General features: G+C 31.1%; 1 long non-coding RNA gene across 4 annotated transcripts; it reads right to left on the bottom strand.

Annotated features, from left to right (window-relative positions):
- Positions 1 to 2,935: 2,935 nt before the first annotated feature.
- Positions 2,936 to 4,992, bottom strand: LOC139858193 (uncharacterized). 4 transcript variants are annotated; one of them, XR_011762843.1, is made up of 6 exons: positions 4,138 to 4,992; positions 3,997 to 4,025; positions 3,621 to 3,691; positions 3,465 to 3,540; positions 3,282 to 3,346; positions 2,936 to 3,141 (listed from the first exon to the last, which is right to left on the bottom strand). It is a non-coding gene; the product is annotated as an uncharacterized lncRNA (long non-coding RNA). The 4 variants fall into 4 exon arrangements; XR_011762841.1 differs by having other exon boundaries at positions 3,282 to 3,540; positions 4,138 to 4,325; positions 4,464 to 4,992; XR_011762840.1 differs by having other exon boundaries at positions 3,282 to 3,540.
- Positions 4,993 to 10,375: the final 5,383 nt, after the last annotated feature.

Raw genomic sequence — 10,375 nt, 5'->3', positions numbered from 1 at the left:
ATCACAGGGGCTAAACTTGTACATAAAAGGTTCAGATGATATAGCTTCAAATGAAAATCTCAGATTCTTCTCATAAACTCAAGATCTCATAAAAGACAACCAGATTAAAATGAGATACGTTCAATCAACAACTCTGCTGATCTTTATACCAAAACACTGTCAACTGCTGTCTTCAGAACACACGTTCACAATATTGGCATGATGCAAGTTCAAAAGATGTGACGACTCATCGATATCTACTTGAGGGGGAGTCAACTCTATGCTGCACTCTTTTTCCCTTAGCTAAAGTTTTTATCTCATTGGGTTTTTCTTTAGCAAGGTTTTTAACGAGGCAGTAACTTGTAGTTGATCTTAATAAAACAAAATTGTCGTCCAAGGGGGAGTGTTATAAATCAAATATGTATGGCCGACAAACTGTATACATACAGTGAAATGCATTAAATGCATTTGATGAATTGTGACTAGCAATAGTGAATTGTGACTAGCAATAGTATCTTTAAGGACTATAAATATGCAGTCATGTATGTAAGATTGATACATTGAAATTATTAATTTTACTCATTCTTTCATTCGTCTTCTTAAAACAATATCCAAATAATAAGTCATTAAAGGTATGTTATAAACTCCTAAATTATAACATTTGTAAATTTTTTTATTGAACTATTTTTTGCTAGCACTACAAAAAAAGCTTACAGTTTGTAACACTTATTTGATCGATTTATGACGCTTAAAAGCTCCAAGAATTTAATTTTCTGACGCTTCCTCTTGGCGTCAGAAATATGGGCGTCAGAAATTTAGTTTGTTTTCTAACGCTTAATGGTGTTAAGAAACAATTAACATACTTGACGTTTTATAGTGTGAAATAGTACCTATTTTTTGACACTTGAAAGTGTTAGAAAACACCTCACTTTTTGACACTTGAAAGTGTCAGAAAACACCACACTTTTTGACACTTGTTAAGAAAGATTTTAGTTTTGACAATTGAAAGTGTTAAAAGATGCATATGATCTTTACATAAAACCAACTTCTGAAATTATATATATATATATATATATATATATATATATATATATGGGCAGGATCAATGGGGAAGTAACTAATCGCGGAGAAGCGGGGGGAAGCAAATTTTTTTTTTTTTTCGTTTTTTTTGAAATTTTTTTTCCCGGCATCAAGATCACACGAAAATATGAACATTTAGAAGAGACACTTCCTGATGAATGTTATTATTTAGGCGGGAAAACGATCGACAAAAATAACATTCAAGATAATATTGTTCGTGAAGAATATGAACGTTTTTTTTTTCTTCATATTTTGTGAAGTAAAATTTAGCCCGATTTAGAGTTTAGGGTTTAGGGTTTAGGGCTTATGGTTTGGTGTTTTGGGTTTATTTTATAAACCCAAAACACCAAACCCTAAACCTTAAACCCTAAACTCTAAACCGTTCGTGTTAAAAACTCAATCTAAATCCTAAATCTAAACCTTAAATCTAAACCCTAAACCCTAAATATCTAAACCCTAATATCTAAACCCTATAAACTCTAATATCTAAACCCTAATATCTAAACCCCAATAGCTAAAACCTCAAAATACGCTCGAAAAACACGATAATTGTTATATATTACTTCTTCGAGCGTTTTCCCGCCAAAATAAAAACATTTATCACAAAGTGTCTCTACTAAATGTTCATATTTTCATCTCATCTATAATGTTCGTGAACAAAGTTTTTTCAAAAAACGAAAAAAAAAAAGTTTTTGCTTCCCCCAGAATGGTTACTTCCCTCTTGATCCTACCACTATATATATATATATATATATATATATATATATATATATATATATATATATATATATATATATACACACACACACCAACATCTGTATATTTCGCAAACACACCATGTCAAATTATATTTTCTGTTTTCTGAGTTTATTACAAGCATAATATACACAACAAAACAACCCATTTCAACTAACAACCCAATTGTTTCTGAAAACAAATGTTAACACAATAATCACAACTCAAACTAGAACATCTCAAATGTATTAAAATTTCCTTAATAAGCAACTTAGCTAAACTACGGGGGTGTTTGGATTAGCGATTTGAAGTGGATTTTTTAATTATTGCGTTTATAAGTTGCAATTAATCTACTTCTCATGTTTGGCAAACAAAATCTAAAAAGCAGGGGCGGCCCAATGGGGGTATAAGGTGGACATATGTCCAGGGCCCAATTTTTTAAGGGGCCCAAAAAAAAATCCTTATACTAGTCCATATAATTTTGGGTCTTTTTGCTTGTATTATCCTTGGGCCCAAAAAAAAATATTATCCTTGTACGGATCTTGAGGCCCTTTTGCTTCGCACCGTCCCGGGCACTCAAATTCTCGGGACCGGCCCTGCTAAAAAGTGATTATCTACGTTTTTGGAGCTTGAAAACGTGAAAACCCTGCAGTAGGTAGGAGCACAATGTGTGCAAACGTGATTTCCCAAAAACAATTCTTGCAATTTATTTGACAATTGTACCCATAAAATATAAAAGCCTGTACTCTTCCATTTTTTTCTACAGCTACTACTTGTACACCTATGCATACTCCTGGTAACTATAAGTCTGACCAACTCTATTCTCCTCATAAAAAAATACTATTGAAAGTACTAGAAATGTTCAAATTATGACACCATTACAACTTTATATTTTTTGAATCGTGTGTGATATGAATCATGTGTGATATGAATACTTTTATTTGTTACGTTTCTTATATTATTGGAGCAATATTTTATAAACTATATGGTAGATATCTTTAGCAAAAATTTGTCAATAAATTTTACAATTTATGAAATGATGTATTAATACATATATGTATTAAATAAATATTATTTGTTTTTTAAAGAATGTCCTTTTAGGTAAATTTTTATTAAATAATCTGATTTTACCAAACACTCAGAATACTGATTATCTCATTATTGCGATATCAAACAACATAATCAAATCCAAACACCGTTCAACCAAATCACGTTTTGATGCAGCTGATTATTTGATTCTGATTATTCAAAACGCATAATCATTTTTCAAAACGCAAATCCAAACACCCCTACATGTTTATAAACTATCTTCTTTATCATATAAACGTCTTTGTAAACTGCACCTCCCTGCATTAAATAAAAGAAATATTAAAAGTGGTCAAACATACCACAAACAATATGCAATCAAATATAAACTTAGAAATAATACTAATAGTTAGACAATCAAACAAATAAATGATATTTGTTGACCTGAAGAGGCTACTTACCTCTTGCATATGATTGATGTGGATGATTCTCACGCAATGCGCCCAAATTAGTGCTGACAAACAGACTATGTCGAGTGAACAACATGAGAGATAAAAATTAAGTTGTCAATAAAAGTACAAAAAAATAAGTGAACCTAATGCAACTACGCGTTAGGTACTATACGAGGTCAATTATTAACATACTGGCCATGAGTCCTGATATCTATAAACAAATGATCAACATCATGAACTTGCAGTTGTCTGATCCATCTTATTGTGCCTGGACATCGATACAAAGTTAATATGATCATGTCTACTCATATAAGAAGCTAAAGCATAAGAAGAAAAAATAAGTAATACCTGATAGTATAATGCATTTTCAATAGGTGATGTGGTAACGAAGAACGCTGAGGGTACTTCTCCTAAAGGTACTGTATTTACAGACAAAAGAAAAGCACGAATTAAAACACTAATCTATATCTCTATAACAATAGTGAAATTACAAAAAGAAAATACAAACACTAAACAAATTCAAGTAATACGATTTGCATTGAAGTTACAAACATTGTGATTGTAAAACAATCAACACGCACATAATCACCATTCTTAAGAGGAGTGATCTTTATATATTATATATCCTGTCATTGTACAGTCTTACTAAAACAGTAGCCAAATTTCCATTAGAAAAGATAAAAACTTAGTCTGCTGTAAAAAAAAAAAGGCAAAAGACCCTTACTTTTAATCAAATAAACTGAGTCTGATATCCTGCAAAAACAAAAACAAAATGTCATAATTACATACTTAACAGGCCGAGAAGGTAAAGATTCAACGCTTCTCTTCAACAAACTTAAAATACATGACATACATAAGAACTTACATTGTTGAACTCTTCTTTATCTTAAACCCTTCTATTCTTTTATCAACTCGGCATCAGCAGTTGCAAGTGCAGCACTGCACTGGTCGCAACAACCACAGCATCAACACCATTTAATGGAATGGAAGCTAACTTTCATGTTCAGATGCAATTAACAACATCGGCATAAGGATTTAACACGTCCATTCGCACTTGCAACATTAGTATAACTTCATTAATGATTAATGATGGTAAATGGAAGTAGGAAGAATAAAGAAGGGTTACGAATGAACCTGAATCAAATAAATACTTGAAACACACAAAATTAAACACTAAAAATAGATACTTACCTGAATTGATTACTCTATACGGATAATCACTAGAACTGATTACTCTCTGTTACAATGTCCCGTGCAAAATATACACTAAATTTTAACAAGTTTATACAGAATCCACATATATTGCAACATTTTGACCTAATATGAAACATATCCTTCAAATCAAAATTAATCAAACAAATTATACAAATTAAAAACAACCTAAACCAAAACTTTCACCTACCAAAATCTTAAATATATACATACACAGGTACGAGATGGAAAATGATCATACCAGTAGGATCACCGATTGTTCGATGTTGCGAGCGAGCGAGCAGTAACAGTAGGATCACCGATTGTTCGATGTTTAAATACGCCATTAGAAGTGAAATACGAAGGCAATCACCGAAATCATGCAATTAGAAGTGAAATACGTTTTATCTATGATTAGTTTAAGTAATTTGGTGTATGATTTGGGAAAAATAAGCGTTAAAGTTGGGGCTAGGGTTTGATAGAGAGAGAAAGACAACAGGTTCCTCAATTTAAAGTTGATTTATGAGATCTTGTGTGACGCTAGTTTAACCGCAGTTCATTTTAGGATTGCTAGTTTATTTACTTGGGCTAACTTCTTAACGCTTTTAAATGTTACGTATATTTTAAACTTTTTTTGACATTTCTAGTTGTTAGAAATTTGGAGTTGTTTTAGCAAACATAAGCGTCAAAAACTCAAAGATTGTTGACGAAATAAAGTGTCTAGAATTTATTGACACTTAAATGTGTTAACAGTATCTCAAGTAGCTGTGAGAAGTTTTTGTTACGTATATTAGTGTTAAAATTTTGAAACTTTCTTGACGCTTTTAACAAATGTTAAAAAATAAGCGTTAAAAAAGCAGTATTTTTTTGTAGTGTAGTTCGACCTACTTTTTGGTATGCTCTACTTAATCAAGTTTCTTATGGTTGGCAAGAAAATCCCATTTTTGCATATTCGTATTGAAATACATTTGGCACCCCCATCATTTTCGTCATCTTATACACATACTCGTCACTTCCCATATCATTTTATTTTTCCTTGTTTTCTGATTTTTGTTATGGCTTGCACTTTTACTAGTAAATTCCTGCAACTAAAGATTTTAAATGCGAGCCGAAATTTGCCTTCTTTTTTCTTCCCTACTAGGGTTCATAATTTGTTCATTTGTAGCCACTTGTTAGGGCAATCTTTAACGTTGGTACTAAAGTGTCTCACTAACTTTTTTTACTACGAAATTGTTAACATAATTTTTTTTTTAGCAAAATACGAATTTATATAAATGAAAGCAGCGATTCACGAAAAAGTGAAAGGCTGAGAGATCAGATTACATCATTAGGGCCAAGATGGGCTTACATTATCAAAATACCCACTTGGCCAAATTGAAATACAAGAGCCACCATATCAATACCATATGGAAACTTTAACTAGCAAACATTACAAAAAAAATACATTTAACAGTAGCCATCTTTTTATGCTATAAGCCAAGGTTGATTCTTCTATATATAAAATTGGTAACTCTTGCAAACTTTAGCATCAACTAGCCATTGGAAGACCTTCAACTTTATCCGCTTCACGGTTGCGGCCCAACAAATGTATGAACCATTGAAAACCACTTAATTTCTTGCATTCCAAGTAAACCATAGAGTGGCCGGACCAATAAGTTCTCAGAATTTTGACGCCTTGATACCCAAACCGTTACACCAATCATAAGAAAATTCAAGAATAGACGAGGGAATAATCCAACACACATTCACCAATTAAATAAAGCCGACCATACCTTGAAGGTCCATGAACAATGAAGAAACAAGTGCTCTATCGACTCAACATGAAGCAAACACCATCCACTTTTATCATCCGAAATATCTCGAATACATCTTCTATAAATCGAAACTTCTTTAACCGCAACTCCCCCTTGAGTTGTGAGCCAATGAAAAATGGCTATCTTTGAGGGAACAAGTTTATTCCATACCACCTTAATCCAATCTATATCATTCTCCACATTAGGAGAAATCATCACCCTAACACCTTCCGCAACCGTGTAAACTTTTTCAACCGAATGTACCCATTGAATTTCATCCTCTTTGGATTGAGCGAAGACTTTGGTACTTAACAAAAACAATAATGTTTGAAGTTGCCCACTTTCATATTCATCAAGAGAAATAATGAACCTGAAATCCCATGACATGAACCTATTTACGGAGTAACTTACCATATCCGCTATGCACCCATCTCTTTTAGAATTAGAAGACAAACGATAAAGGGAAGGGAATTGATCTTTTAATTTTGAGACCCCTACCCATATATCATTCCAAAAGGAAATAAGTGTACCTTTGCCCAACTTCCATTCCCAACTTTAGGACTAATGATATCAAAGAGTTCAGTTACATTTTGAAGTTTTAGTGACTCTTTCCACACATGGGACATTTTCGCCCGGTTAACTTGAGAAATGTCCGCGAGGATATTGCCCGTTCGACTAACCTCCATTGAATTGAATAGAATCTTCATTGACATTATTATTATTTACTACTAGTGTTTTTTTTTTTTTTTTTTTTTTTTTTTAACAAGAGGTGAATATATTAACTTAACTTTTCAGCAAACGTTACAGGTTGGCAATGCTGATGCGGAGGAGTTTGTCAAGGCATTCCAGCATGTTTACAGGAAACTCGTGTGTATTCATCTTCTATTCATTCCTCTTACTCCCATTTTACGTTATAAATATTAAACTCAGTTTCGATCATTTGTTACATTTCAGGTTTTTGAAGAGCTATCTTTATCCGCTGCTCAACGCTTTGTTAACTGATCATCATGAGATTTCAGTTCATTTCTTGCTTGCTTAGACATTTACGTTTTACTCTGCGACTTTTAAAGTTTCATTTCATGAAATCCATGTTTGATAGTGTTGGAAATATGTTCTCGGGTTGGCTACGGTTCGACCGTGATTTGACCGTGGTACATATATTTCGAAGATATGCCCATGACATTAAATAATAAAAGTCCATTTATCCTATTCGGTCACACACAAAGGCCAATCGTAAATTGTTTGATATACCTTCTAATCGGAAATTAATTTATTAATCATTAGTTAATGGTTTAATAAATTAAGTAAGTTTTTTTTATGTGTATACATATACTTACAAATCTAAATATGTAGAGATTTGATTAGATTTTGCAAATCATATAAGATTTGATTTAATTTATAAAATATGATTTGATTTTGTAAATCTTATTTTATATAAAGATTTGATTTTGCAAATCTTTCCAAATCTTTATTTATTATATTTGTAGTAGATGTATTATTGTATCAATAATGTACTTTGTTCTATATAATACCAAGTCTTGGTATTGGAAAAGTAGATGTTAAAAGATACAAAACACACATATAAAAATGCTATTTTTCTCTTTCTCATTTTCAAGTAACCAAAATACTTGAAATATATAATTGGGTTCGGTTTTGGTGGAAATAAGGAAGAAGAAAAGATCCGTTAAGTAGAAGGTATAGATCGAAGCAATGTTGGAACTTTGGGTGTCTACCGTTTAGAGGAACTCTTCTTTGGGTTTTCAAATTCGATCTTCAGAAGGCTACAAAGGTTGTAATCTAACCTCTTCTTGTTCAGTTTCATTAATTTGTTTTGTTTACTAAAGTTTTGTACAATGATCCATGGAAGAGTATGATTTTGTAAAGTTTTAAAAATGCTTCCGCTCGCTTTGAATTTGTATCATACTCCAACAGTGGTATCCGAGCCATCTTGTATAAGTTGTATCAAACTTTTCTTATGATATTTAGTTTTGATGGATGCGTTGTGCATGATTCTTGGAGACGATCATGCATAACAAACATGCAAAATAAGTATCATGATTTATGTTTTATGTTTCCTAAATACTAATTTGAATCTTGGATTTTGGCAAAATGTAAAATAGGTTAAACTCATTTTTTTTCATTTAAGAATTTTTTTCGGCTTGGACAGTCCGTCTTTCATTTAAACTCAATATTATTGTATGAGACCAATTTCATTTGAAAGCTAACTGAAAAAACTTAAATTTGAAATTTTTTTTTTTTATCAAAAACGGACTAGAAATGAGTAAGATATGACCATCTGAAGTTGCATGTATGAATCTGTCAAAATCCAAAAATTTGATAAGGTAACTTGCATGTTGACTAAAAGTGATTCAAAGTTTAGGAAAATAAAGTACATAAATTATATTCATGTTTTACATGAAATGAGAAAATTAAAATTGTTAATTTTAGACTTTATGCTTTGTTAAAGTGGATAAATCTCCAACATGTTTTAATTCACTTAATATGTTTGTTTGGATGGTTTTGGCATGAATACCATACTTACAAAATATGAAGTGGGTTTACATACATAAGTTATGTAAACAAGGATTGATATTTGTTATGTGCCATTAAGTGTTGTTTAAATCAATCCTTATCGAAACATGTTTCATAAAATGGATGTTTGGCACTCCAATTGTAATGTATATGATTATTGTATGAAATCGGTAGTATTTTCCTCTATAAGACCCTTGTGTGAATGTTTGGTTGTGTGATTTAATTTATTATTTATTCGGGATGAATGTAATAATTTATTAAACGACTTGCATGTAGTGACCCGAACTTTTCCATGTTTATATATATATTAAATGAAATTGTTATTTACTTGATTAAGTGTTTCCAACATGTTAAGCAATCAAACTTGTTAAGACTTGATTAATTGAAATATGTTTCATATAGACAATTGACCACCCAAGTTGACCGGTGATTCACGAACGTTAAAACTTGTAAAAACTATACGATGACATATATATGGTTATATATATAGTTAACATGATTTTATTATAAGTATGTATCTCATTAGGTATTTTAACAATGAGTTATATACATAAAAATGAGACTATTAATTTAAGAAACTCGAAAATGATATATATAACGATTATCGTTATAACAACGTCTTACTAGGTACATATGAATCATATTAAGATATTGATACACTTGGTTAATTATGTTGAATGATAAGTAAATATATTATTAAGTGTATTAACAATGAAATACATATGTAAAAATAAGACTACTAACTTAATGATTTCGAAATGAGACATATATGTAACGATTATCGTTGTAACGACATTTAACTGTATATATATCATACTAAGATATATTATATATCATAATATCATGATAATATAACAATTTAACATCTCATTTGTTATAATAAACAATGGGTTAACAACATTCAACAAGATCGTTAACCTAAAGGTTTCAAAACAACATTTACATGTAACGACTAACGATGACTTAACGACTCAGTTAAAATGTATATACATGTAGTGTTTTAATATGTATTCATAAACTTTTGAAAGACTTCAAGACACTTATCAAAATACTTCTACTTAACAAAAATGCTTACAATTAAATCCTCGTTCAGTTTCATCAACAATTCTACTCGTATGCACCCGTATTCGTACTCGTACAATACACAGCTTTTAGATGTATGTACTATTGGTATATACACTCCAATGATTAGCTCTTAGCAGCCCATGTGAGTCACCTAACACATGTGGGAACCATCATTTGGCAACTAGCATGAAATATCTCATAAAATTACAAAAATATGAGTAATCATTCATGACTTATTTACATGAAAACAAAATTACATATCCTTTATATCTAATCTATACACCAACGACCAAAAACACCTACAAACACTTTCATTCTTCAATTTTATTTATCTAATTGATCTCTCTCAAGTTCTATCTTCAAGTTCTAAGTGTTCTTCATAAATTCCAAAAGTTCTAGTTTCATAAAATCAAGAATACTTCCAAGATTGCAAGTTTCCTTCCAAGTTTTCTAAATCCATTCCAAGTAATCATCCAAGATCAAGAAACCTTTATTACTTATAGTAGGTTATCTTTCTAATAC

The sequence above is a fragment of the Rutidosis leptorrhynchoides genome, chromosome 7 (genome assembly GCF_046630445.1).
Source record: "Rutidosis leptorrhynchoides isolate AG116_Rl617_1_P2 chromosome 7, CSIRO_AGI_Rlap_v1, whole genome shotgun sequence".
Taxonomy (NCBI): domain Eukaryota; kingdom Viridiplantae; phylum Streptophyta; class Magnoliopsida; order Asterales; family Asteraceae; genus Rutidosis; species Rutidosis leptorrhynchoides.
The sequence above is the reverse complement of the archived record's forward strand: the minus strand, read 5'-3'. Positions and strand labels throughout refer to the sequence as shown.